Source organism: Panthera leo, chromosome C2 (genome assembly GCF_018350215.1).
Source record: "Panthera leo isolate Ple1 chromosome C2, P.leo_Ple1_pat1.1, whole genome shotgun sequence".
NCBI classification, from domain to species: Eukaryota; Metazoa; Chordata; class Mammalia; order Carnivora; family Felidae; genus Panthera; species Panthera leo.
This window is the reverse complement of record NC_056687.1, coordinates 107,598,028-107,611,036: the sequence shown is the minus strand read 5'-3', so window position 1 is coordinate 107,611,036 and position 13,009 is coordinate 107,598,028. Positions and strand designations below refer to the sequence as shown.

The window sequence follows — 13,009 nt, the reverse complement described above, 5'->3', positions numbered from 1 at the left end:
AATTAAAGGATCACCCTTCTATTTAAGAATATTACAGCTTGTCTGAAAAATGTGAAATCGTGGGAACTACATTTCATTTGGGAAACAGGTAAACTAATCCCACAGACTCAGGACTTATAAGAATTCTTAAAGTTAAAAAAAATACAAATCTGAATCGTGTTCTAAGAATTATGGAGGAGGAAGGTGGAAATTGACATTTAAAAAATAGCTATCATCTTGGCCTCAAAGAATGCAAAGCACAACTCAGTGGTGACCTTAGGGACTAATACGGCACAATAAACCCTTTTCTGATTTCTGTTAACTGTTTATGAGGGAAAGTAAAGGAGATAGTAGCCAAAATACGATAAGGGTTATCTTAAAATCCTTAAATTTTATAGTTCTGAAATGACTTGATACATCACCTGGCCCAGACTTATAATTTTACAGAAGGAAATAATAGTTCCCTTTGAGGTTAAATAATCTTTTAAATTCTTATAACTGCTTAATAGCTGACTTGATGAGAAAGCCATGGCCTCCAAATCTTGGCCAAACATCTCATTTGTAGGCTGGAAGAATAGTATCAGTGCTCTAAATTCTTGCTACTCAAAGTGATCCAGCAGGATCAATGTCTCCCGGGAGCTTATTAGAAATGCAGACTATCAGTCCTCACACCCAAACCTACGGAATAAAATCTGATTTTAATGAGATCCGCAGGTGATCCTTATACATGTTAGAGCCCTGGCATATTTCACCTCTAAGAGCTATACATTAGTATTGAACGGAAATAATCTTGCTAGACTCAGTTCCCTCACGCCTATCTGAAACAAATGGCTCTCAGAGACCACCCATCCCCATGTTCAATACCTCAGCTCCCAATGCGCTCAAATTCTTTTTTTTTCATCAATTGATTGTGAATCTTGAAAACTCTCCAGAAAAACTAGTGAGTAAAAGGAAATCAATATCTAATCAATATTCATAAAATCTTATGTCACGATCCAAGTTTCTGAGCCTGCAAAGAACTAAAGATTTGTTATTAACAAAAAAACCCAATAGAAATGCTTTCATTTTGATCATTGGCAACTCATTGAATAATCTTTTTTTTTAAATGTTAATTCATTTATTTTGAGAGAGAGAGTGTGTGTGTATAAGTTGGGGAGGGGCAGAGACAGAGGGAGAGAGAGAATCCCAAGCAGGATCTGCGCTGTCAGCACAGAGCCCTACACAGGGCTTGATCCCATGCACCATGAGATTATGACCTAAGTCAAAATCAAGAGTCAGTCACTTAACTGACTGAGCCACCCAGGTGCCCCTCATTGAGTAATCTTAAATTTTAATCTCATAATGGTACATATTTGGTTTAATCTCATAATCTCATAATGGTACCTCATAATGCTAATCTCAAATTTAATCTCATAATGGTACCTATTTCCCCAAAGGAAATCTGGTATTGCTGGTTGTCTTTGAGGCTTGTGAAACATAGAATACTTAGATAATTTATTGGAATCATGAGAAGAGATACTGGAATATTATTCCCCCTGAAAGTAGTTCTTAACCACTTAAGTATAAAACTATAACTTGCAATATACACCTAGATCAATTTATTTTAAAGGTAGAACAGCATTGAATAAGAATTTGATTCATATTTAAAATTTCCAAATCTGGGGGCACCTGGGTGGCTTAGTTAAGCATCTGCCTGTTGATTTTGACTCAGGTCATGATCCCAGGGTTGTGGGATCAAGCCCCGCATCAGGCTCTGTGCTGAGCTTGGAGCCTGCTTAAGATTCTCTCTCCCTCCCTCCTCCCCCAACTCATATTCACTCTCTCTCTCTCAAATTAAAAAAAAAAAATTAAAAAGAATTATGAAGTTTCAAAATCTGTACTTGACGCAATAAGACATTATGCTCACTTGCCTGTGAATATTAAATCAGCTTATGTCATTATATAACAGGATGGCTACATTCTTTAACCTTTGAATTTAGAAAATAATGAAAGGATGAACTTCATTTGCCATTAAAAAGTTTTTAATATCTTTTATTAACATTCTTACTGCTGATATTCAGCTTCTATGGTTGTTATTGTCATTAATCTCATAAATAATAATAATTCAAGCCCAAGAATTAGACATATAATTTAAAATATTGAAGCATTTTAAAATAGATGTTTTATAAGACTTAACACTGGAAATATACTTTTTCTGGAAAGTATGAACATCTGGTTTTACATTGTGCACCATTGTCAGATATATCCAACTTTCTCCCAAGTGAGCTTGATACAGTCTAACACATTAATCTAAAGAGATGCCTTCTGTCTTCTGTCTTCTTAGACTGAATGAGTTCTACAGTTGTAATTTTCTATCTGGAACCTTAAATTTCTAGGGAATTAAGGTTACTGCCAAGATTGAATTAACTACTTTTCACTGATTTAAAGCAGAATTTCCTAAAACCTGGGATGGCCAAATTTCCATTCTCTATTACTACACTTTTCAAATGGTTGAGGTTTTAGCTGGAATCTCATAGCATCTCAAAACCAGAATCATTTTTATTTTACCAAGAGGTATACAGTACTCAGTAAAGAACTGAGGTGAATGAGAAAAGATGAAGTTAGGGAGAAAAGAATCCACTACCTTATTTCATAGAAGTGATGAAGTAAAGACCTAATCCACAGATTCATTCCCTCCAGGATTTTAAGTCAGTGTTTTCAGCTGTGTACCCTGAAAATGTGATTTTAAAATACTACAGGGGTGCCTGGGTGGCTCAGTTGGTTAAGCGCCCCATTCTTGGTTCTGGCTTAGGTCATGATCTCAGTTTCATTGGTTCAAGCCCCATGTTGGGCTCTGTGCTGGCAGCATGGAACCTGCTTGGGATTTTCTCTATCTCTCTCTCTCTCTGCCCCTCCCCCCCAACTTGTACTGTCTCTGTTTCTCTCCAAATAAACTTAAAAAAAAAAATTAAAAAAATAAAAAAAACTATTTATTGTACATTTGTAAGTTGACATCTAAAATATTTCATTATAAGTTTAAATAGTGGCAAAGGATGTTGTAAAGATAATCAGCATTTAAAAATAAAACTGTTACTTTAAGATACCTTTATGATTACAAAAGGTATTTTTGTTGATCTCCCATGTTACTAAATTACTATCAAAACATATACATAACTTTATAACATTCTTATGGATTAATGTTATTAATTATTAATATACTAGTATTTATTTTTAATATTTCTCTTACTACCTTTTTATTTACTTTTTTATTTTAAGTTTTTATTTTAATTCCAGTTAGTTAACATAGAGTATTTTATTAGTTTCAGGTACACAAAATAGTAATACAACACTTCCATACATCACCATGTGGTCATCACAGTAAGTGCCCTCTTTAATCCCCAACACATATTTAACCTATCTCCACACCCCCCTCCCCTCTGATAACCATCATATTTTTCTCTATAATTGCACTCTGCTTCTTGATTTCTCTCATTTTTCCCTTCGCTTGTTTTATTTCTTAAATTACACATATGAGTGAAATCATATGGTATTTGTCTTTCTCTGATTGACTTATTTTGCTTAGCATTATACTCTTTAGCTCCATCCATGTTTTGTAAATGACAAGGTTGCATTCTTTTTTGTGGCTGAGTAATATTCCATTATATATATTATATATATAATATATATCTAATGTATGTATATGTAATATATATGTACATTATGTATATATATGTACATATATATTCTGTATATATGTACATATATATTCTGTATATATTATATATATATACACTATATATACACATGTATATACATATATATTATATATTATGTATATATGTATCTCATGTCTTTACCCATTCACCTATCGATGGACCCTTGGGATGCTTCCATATCCTGGCTATTGCAAATAATGCCACTATAAACATAGGGGTGCTTGTATCCCTTTGAATTAGTGTTCTTGTATTACTTGGACAAATACCCAATAGTGTTAGTACTGGATAATAAGGTAGTTTTACTTTTAACTTTTTGAGGAAACCCCATACCATTTTCCAGAGTGGCTGCACCAGTTTACATTCCTAGAAACAGCGTGCAAGTGTTTTTTCCCCACATCCTCGCCAACACCTGTTGTTTCTTGTGTTATTGATTTTAGCCATTCTGACAGGCATGAGGTGATAGCTCATGGTAGTTTTCATTTGCATTTCCCTGATGGTTAAGTGATGATGAAGATCTTTTCATGTGTCTGTTGGCCATCTGTATGTCTTCTTTGGAGAAATGTCTGCTCATATCTTCTGCCCATTTTTTATTGGATTATTTATGGGTGTTGAGTTGTAGGATACTAAACTTTTATGAGGTATTTCATTTGCAAATATCTTCTCCCGTTCCCTAGGATGCCTTTTATGTTGATTGTTTCCTTCACTGTGCAGAAGCTTTTTATTTTCATATAATCCCAATAATTTATTTTCTTTTTTGTTTCCTGTGCCTTAGGAGACATATCTAGAAAGAAGTTGCTATGGCCAGTGTCAAGGAAATTACTTCCTGTGCTGTCTTCCAAGATTTGTATGGTTTCAGGTCTCATATTTAGGTCTTTAATCCATTTTCTTTTTAAATTGTTAATGTTTATTTTTGAGAAAGAGACAGAGCATGAGTGGGAGAGGGGCAGAGAGAGAGGGAGACAGAATCTGAAGCAGGCTCAAGGCTCTGAGCTGTCAGCACAGAGCCCGAGATGGAGCTTGAACACACAGACGGTCAGATCATGACCTGAGCCGAAGTTGGACATTCAGCCTACTGAGCCACCCAGGCATCCCTTTGTCTTCCTGCTTTAAATGGTTTTTTTTTTTCTTTATCCAATGTTTTGCAAATTCAATTACAATATGTGATGGTGTGGGTTTCCTTTTGTTGATTTGGTGAGGGTTCCCTGTGTCTCCTAGATCTGGATATATATTTTCTTCCCCAGATTAAGGAAGTTTTCAGCTACTATTTCTTCAATAAATTTTCTTCCCCCTTTTCTCTCTCTCCTTCTGGGACTCCTATAATACAAATCTTATTATGTTTGATAGAGTCTGAGTTTAAATGAGTCTGAGTTTGAATGAGCCTGAGTTCTCATTTTGCATAATTCTTTTGTCTCTCCCTTGTTCAACTTGATTACTTTCCATGCTCTTTCTTCTAATTCAAGTAATTCATTTCTCTGGTTCTTCCATCCTGCTGTTCATTCCATCAAATGTGTTTTTAATTTTGTTTATTGAGCCCTTTATTTCTGCTATGTTATTCCTTATCTCTGTGTTAAGGGTCTTATTCATTTCTTCCACTCTTTTCTCAAGTCCAGTGAGTATCCTTGGGATCAGTCTTTAAATTCTCTATCAGGTATGTTACTTAGTGAAACTATCTGTTTCACTTAGGTGTCTGGCTGTGGTCTTGTCCTGTTCTTTCAATTGGGGTAAATTTCTCTATCTCCTAATTTTGTCTGCCTCTCTGTGTCTGTTTCTCTGTGTTAAGAAAGTCAGCTGTGCCTTCTGCTCTTGAAAGTAGTAACTTTATGATGAAGAGGCACTGGAGAACCCACAGTGCAATGTCCCCCGTTCACCAGAACCTGGCACTTCAGGAGAGCATCCTGTGTGTGTTGCTTATGCCCTGCTATTGTGTCTGAGTTACTTTTCCTTTCAGTGCAGTCATCTGCCTGTTGTGGGCTGTGCTTGCTCCCTGTGGTGTTAGTGGGACCCAGACAGGCCAGCTCTGAGTGGATATGCCCACTAGTGAACCTGAGAGTGGCGCAACGGTGTTAACAGAATTTGTACTGGGCCACTGGTCCTATGCTGGATCCCCCTGAAGCATTGCCGTGGCTGGGCGCTGCGCGCCAGGGTGGCTGGGGGCACGTGGCTGGGCCTGGGGCAGTACACGTGTGCACCACGCATAGGCAGCTGTGCACCTGGCGGCTGCATGGGGTGCACTCGTGACTTTACCAAAATTTGCCCTGAGCCCAGGACTGAGGGTAGCAGGCTTAGAAGGGGCAAGTCCTCAGGAGAACTTGTAGACCTGGTGCACTGGTAGCAGGTTAGGTAACAAGTCTCTGTGCAGCGCCACCTCCCACAGGCACTTCTGTGTTTATGCTTGGGGGCAGGGGAGAAAAATGGCACCTGCTAGCTCCCTCGTTTTCTGAGAAGTCCCCCAACATACTTGGAAATCATTGTGAACAGATCTGTGTCCCATTTGCCCCTGGCATTGTGTAAGCTGCCATTTTTATGTTGCCGCTCCACACAGGCTGCGGTCTCTTTAAGGGCGGCAACCCAGCTATGGCCCTCCCAGCTCACCTGGTGCTGAGGCAGCTGAGTTTTAAAGCTCCTGGCTCCAGTCCCACTGGTTTTACAAACTCGTGGAATTCAGCCCCTCTGGTTTTGAAAGTCAAACGTTATGGGGATTAATCTTCCCCATGTGAGCTCCCTGGTGCAAGGGCCCGTTTCTCTGCCCTCTCTGCATGTGCAGCTGCCTTCCTCCTGCAGGCAGCCTCCCTCCACCTTTCTGACCTTCCTGACCTTTCAGATGCAGCTTCTTCTCTATCAGTAGTCTTGGAGTTTGTTCTGCCTGTCTTTGTTCTGATCGCTGCCCCGTTTATTGACTTGGATATGGATGATATCTAGTTGGAAATGTGGGACAGGTGAGCTCAGTATCCTCTTACTCCGCTACCTCCCCAAGATCCTTCCAGGATCTATTATTAATATGTTAACATAGGGGTGCCTGGGTGGCTTAGTCGGTTAAGTGTCTGACTCTTGGTTTGGGCTCAGGTCATGATCTCACAGTTTCGTGAGTTTGAGCCCTGCATTGGGCTCTGCACTGACAGTGAGGAGCCTACTTGGGATTCTCTCTCCCTGTCTCTCTGCCCTTCCCCCGCTCGCTCTCTCTGTCAAAATAAATAAATAAACTTTAAAAAAATACAAAAAAAAAAAAAAATACAAAAAAAAAATACAAAAAATACAAAAAAAAAATACAAAAAAAAAATACAACAACATAAATATATTACAAATTTTGTTAAATAATTATTAAGCATGAAAGTTCAATTTTATTGACAATGCATTTCTTGATGAGGTGAATCCATAATGTTTCCTTTTACATTTAATGAAAAATAAAATGGGTGACGTTAAAAGAATTTGTACATAGGATATCGTTTGCTTTTTATTAACAGGAGGTAGAAAACACTAAACATTTTATGATGAAAGAAGATGAGGATTATACTGTATTGCAATCCACATTTCAAGCAGTATTTAATAAAAATTGTTTTAACTACTTGGTTGAAGCATAAGTGCCAAGTGGAAAGATCTCGTAGAACTTTAGTATATCTTGAAAAGGTTAATAGTCTAAGAAAACATTCTAATTACATTTGAAAATATTAGGGACACTCACCTATACTGCTTTGCTATATAAGGTCTGGAGTTTTTTCTAGCAAATAATGTGTCTGAGGGATAAATATTGAGAAGAGCTGAAAAGAGCTGCTTATATTTAAATGCATTGCAGGAGGGGGCATTTTCAATAATCAACCTTTCTTACTCAACATTAGTTAACATTATTTTTGCCTTGCTTTCATGAAACCATCCCTCACATGGATATTTGACAAATCCAGGGCACAGAAGAAGAGAATCATTAGTCCAAAATTGCCTAACTCCCGTCTCTGCAATCTACCAGAAAATCCCAATGTGTGCTAAAATATTACATTTCTAGCATGACGCTTGAATAGCAATATTTATAAGTCAAGGAAATAGGAGAATCTTGGGTTCACAGTATCTATGAATTTAAGACTATCAAACCTTTGAAATACCCCTGGGGTGTAAGTTCTCCATGTCAAAGGCCACTGTTCTAAGTTAGCAAATCAAATCAACCAGAATCCTGTCTGCATCAGAACATTACACCTTCTGGGCAAAATTGAGTAGAATACCTCAGATTAGAGGGTTGGGCTCCCAGACTCCTGATCCAAGACAGAGGTTGTGCCCCGTTCCCTCTGTCTGCCTCCACCCAGGGTACAGAGTGTCAGGGAGAGGACCCTGAGAGCCAGTTCATACTTCTTCTGGCCTTGGGCCCAGATCACAGCAGAGGGAAATTTCTGAGTGCAGTATGGGTGCTGTCCCTGTGGTTCTCTGTGACCGTGTCCAAACGGAACTCTTTATAACACTCTTAACCAAAGGAACCCCACAACTGACCAACCCTATTCACCTTATGCAGTCTAAGGCACACTGCAATCTCCAGGAAGAAAGTTCTTTAATTTTCCAGTCCCTGGCAATAATAGAAGAAGTAGTAAAGAGGAATATGAGCCATTAGGATCAAGTTTGGGGCTTAAATTTTCTGTAAATAACATGGTTGGAATTCTGCTCCACTAATTATTTAATGTCATCAAATTCTTGGTATCTGCATGACTCATGTGGAAGTGGAGAAAGAGCTTATTTTTACCATTTGTGCCCTGGACACAGTATGCTGGTAGGGAGAGATGTCCCTGTTGGATGGAAAGAGATGTTTTTCCATGTTTTGATGTTATTATCCATGAGTCAGATATAATTATACAACCAATATCAGAGTTTGTTTTGCTTGTGTATTAAAGGCCTTAGAAATGTTTGTCAAATTGTCTGTAATTTCGTGCTTTAAATTGGGCTTGATGCATCTCAGTAGCATATGTGTGTAGAGTCTCTATCGCTGTTCTTATTTTAGTTACAATGTCCTAAATGTTTCTAATGCTTACTTCATAGGTACATTCTTAACTCTCAATGGCCCCCAGATACCCAGAGTTTCTGCAACCATCCCCACCCCTCCAGAATTAGGACAGCTCTCGAAGGACACAGGGAAAGGTAGGTGTCCAACTGGGCCTGAGGGCATGTGACCTGATTGAGTGTATGATCCTGATTGTATTTCAACCACAAGAACTTTATGAGCTGTTCATTTATTTGTTGTTATTATGTATGCCTCTTCTGGCCTTTCTTACTGTAAAAGCAGCCAAATTTTTAATGAAGAAACTGTGGACTCATACATTATTGAAACTCAGTCACTACAGGTGACTTATACAAACCTCATTCCAAATGTAATGCCACGGGTTTCAGTACACAGATCTTCTCATAAAGGTTCTGCCTTTTCCTGGGAACATGATCAGGATACTGTCTTAGCAGTTTTCCTAGGCCATCTTTACATTTAGTCTTAGCACTCCTGAGAAAATTTAACCTCGGATCTTCTAACTTACCTAAATGTGTGTAAAAAGGGATCTATTACACTCCCTTATCCATCTCAGGTTAAAATCAAGGTCTCACTGCAGGTCAGAGAGATTTTCTTGCATTACTGAAAAAGCATGAATAAAAAAGGCATGGACACCTTGCCTGCTGAAAGGGCCGTCTACACAAACATCAGGCTGTGCCTTCACTTTGTGTTCCGTTTAAAAGCAGGAACTAGATATCTGGTGTAAGATGGTGTGATACCTGGCCAGCAGGCATTGATGCAGTCCCTTCCAGTATCTCGGTAAAAACCGTGATGGAAAAGAAAAGCACACAGGCAACAGAATCACAAGAACCTGCCACCCCCCCACCCCCACCCCCACACCCCCCCCCCCCCACTGCTGGGCCACATGGGTGCCGCCCTTCAAAGCACCTGGGCCACTTTGTAGGGAACATTCTGAGATGCAAACTCCTGGGGAAGAAAAAAGGCTAAAGAAGCAGCTTGTGTGAGTGGCGGTAGGGAGGGAGAGATGGGCAGCCATGCGTTAGATCTCAGAAAGGGGAATTCTCTCCCGTACAGCCGTGGGTCAGCACACGGGACACTCAGCACAGGTGGAAGAGTGTGCCCTGTCAGAAGAGCGTGGTTGCCTACAGAGCAGGTAGTGGTAGCGGTAACAGCAACAGTATGGCAGGAGTAACAATGATAATGCTAGTTATATTTGTTGTTTATGATGGGCAGTCCATAGTGCCAAGAGCTTTGGAAGTATTTCATTTAATTTTCCTAAGAACTCTGTGAAGTTGGTATATTTATCAGCTTCCTTTCACAGGGGAGAAAACTAAGGCACAGAGAGGTTAAGCAGCTCACCCAAAGTCACACAGCTTATAAGTGGCAAAGTCTGGATCGGCAAATAGACAATGTAAACTGGGAATTGGACTGGGGACCAAGCACATTGTCTTGCCTCCATTTGTGTCTCTGAAAAGGGATGGGACCCTCAATTCAGAGCAAACTTGAGTGACGTCTCTATACTCTGTTGACATAACACTCTAGCCTCATTTGAGGGTGAACATTCAAGAAGCAAGAGAGAGAGAGAGAAGAGAGAGAGAGAAAAAAAAGAAAAGAGAGAAGGTGCTTAGAAACTATGGGAAAAAATTATAAAACAAGGGAAAACCATATAGGAAAAAAAGAAGACAAAACAGATCTATGAAAAAGATCTATTGCAGAATCTTGTAAGGACCCTTTAGGAAGCTATTTAGCATCCTGTAGAAACAGAATATTATAGGTCTCACATTCCTTTTTTAAAATGTGTCATTGTCTATATTAGGTCTTTAGGTCCTGTGCTTTCTGATTTATTTCTAGAATATGATGTCCTAGCTATAGCCTTAAAAAAAGCAGGTCCTTCTAAATACAGACAAAGGAGAAAAAGAGTGTTAAAACTGGTACAAAAGGAGAAAGATATAACAAATTATATAGCTGTTCACAAGAAAAACTCTCCAGATAAAGTCAAAGGCCAAAATTTATAAGAATAAAAACATGTTCTAAAATTAGTAATCAGAAGAGTGCTCATAAAAATTGTCTATGAAAGTCCATTTTTGTGGCACAGGTCTTCAGAAGTTAAAGTTTCTTTTGTAGAATAAAGCCTTTTATTCTCAAAGGTCATTTATGCTCATTTTTCATTGTTAATCACAGTGTGAAATTAACACCCATCATTGTGGAGTGTGTATAAACTTCCACTGTTTTGATTTGGGGCAAAGGATCTTGAGACTGTCTTTGCTCTTCTTCCTTTGATTTATTTCTATCATCTTATCATGTGCCATCCATTTCTCTCTCTTTTTTCCTTTCTTGCCATCTTCTGAATAGGTTTTCTTTTTTCTTTTCATCTTTTGCTATTACCACCCCACCCCCTACCTCTCTTTTGGAATTAATTATCTCTATATCTATTTTTAGGAGTTACCCTAGACATTTTAACACACTTACTTCATTTCTGGATGCTCTGCCCAAACAATGCAAGAACCTTAGATTATTTAAACTATAGTTTTCCACCCCATTCCAATCTATATTATACTTTGACCAGTATTTGAATTCTATCTTGTTGGTTTAACCTCACAAATTAGACATTATTATTATTATTATTATTATTATTATTATTATTATGTAGTCAGTGTTTATTTCAATATACCCAACATATTTATCACTTTCTTTGCTCACTGTTTCTTCTTGCAGACCTTCCTCCATTTGGTCTCATAATCTTTCTGCATAAAGCAGTTTTTCATTTTGGAAAATTTTATTCAATTCTTCATCAGTCTGTTTGATTATGTTTTTAAAAAGCCATCTCCTCAGTCAGTTAAGCATCAGACTTGATTTCAGCTCAGGTCATGATCTCATGGTTCATCAGTTTGAGCCCCAAGTCAGGCTCTGTACTGACAGCACAGAGCCCACTTAGGATTCTCTCTCACCCTCTCTCTCTGCCCCTCCCCAACTTGCGTACAGACACACACACACACACACACACACAGACACTCTTTGTGTGTGTCTCTCTCTCAAAATAAATTAAGTAACCTTTAAAAAAAAATAAAAAGCCATCTCTTATTCCTTTCTCACAAAATATTTATTTCTTCACCATACCAAACATGGTTATTTTATATTATGTGTCTTATCATCTTTACAGATCTGATTTTGCTGCCTGTGTCTGCTCGTTCTCATTCACAGTGCTTTATTCTCCTGCAGGGGAAGAGAGAAGGCAGAGTATACCTATGCGTGGTTTTATGTGAGCTTATGTTCTTTGGAACTCTATCCATAGGAATTCTTCGAGGCCTCAGTTGAGATTGCATTCTTCCAGAAAATATTTACATTTGCTCCTCCCAGTTGATTATACAAACATTCTGAGAATGCTTTAATTAAAATTCTTCTCTTTCAGTTTTTCAGATACAGGTGGTATAACATAAATTCATGCAAAAAGCCACGTGAGGGCCAAGCTGTAGTTCTAAATTCCCAAGTGAGATTTCCTACCACTCTCCCCCAGCATAAAAATAGAATCAGATGTGGTTTGTCCCCTTCTGTGTAGCAGTCGTTTTTTACTCACCCTTAATTGAAGGTAAAGCCCTTTGAGATTCCTGCTTCATGTAGGGGTCTTCTGTAAGATTTCAAATGTTGTGGCAGGGGTGGTGGTGGTGAAATAGATAAAGAGGATTAAGGGCACTGAGTATGTATAGAATTGTTAAATCATATTGTAGCAAAAAAAAAAAAAAAAAAAAAAGATTTCCAATTTTGTGTGGGCCTAACACAAAGAGAGCTGGCTTTGGTTCTCCTCTCCCAAAGTTGTTACTTTTATCTTGTTTTTGATCTCTGCTGATGCTTTACTTTTGTGCCATCTCAGTGATGTCTTTTTTTTATGTTTATTTATTTTTGAGAGAGAGAGAGAATGAGGGAGGGACAGAGAGAGACAGGGACAGAAGATCCAACGCAGGCTCTGCACTGACAGCAGAGAACCCCATGCAGGGCTTGAACTAACGATCCATGAGATCGTGACCTGAGTCGAAGTCAGACACTTAACCGACAAAGCCACCAAGGTGCCCCTCAGTGATCTCTTTTAAAAGTGTTTTCTTGGTTATTTTATCTGACATTTTGGTTATTTTTATTGGGTAAACCTTTTAGCATATCTAGTTCAACCAAATCCTCCAGAGTGCAGTGTATATGCTGAATTGATGACCTATGGAAAGCACTGTGTTGGAAGCAAACAGATGTCTGGGAACCAAAAGGTGGACACAGAAGTGGCCCCACTTACCGTCATTCCAGTGGCCCACTGACATAAGTTTTCCATCTCGTTTCTACAACTGTGGGCCCTGCAGAGTCAGCAGTCCCAGTCTCCAGAGGG

General features: G+C 38.6%; 1 protein-coding gene across 8 annotated transcripts in view; it reads left to right on the top strand.

Annotated features, from left to right (window-relative positions):
- LEKR1 (leucine, glutamate and lysine rich 1) overlaps positions 1–13,009 on the top strand; it is a 225,671-nt gene that overhangs the window by 193,458 nt on the left and 19,204 nt on the right. For 7 of the 8 annotated variants that reach the window (XM_042955500.1, XM_042955499.1, XM_042955501.1 and 4 more), the window contains one exon: positions 8,685–8,783. The gene's annotated coding sequence lies outside the window, so the exon portion shown is untranslated. Of the gene's footprint in view, positions 1–8,684; positions 8,784–11,803; positions 12,011–13,009 lie in introns of those variants that run through there. The other variant, XM_042955497.1, reaches the window with a different exon arrangement.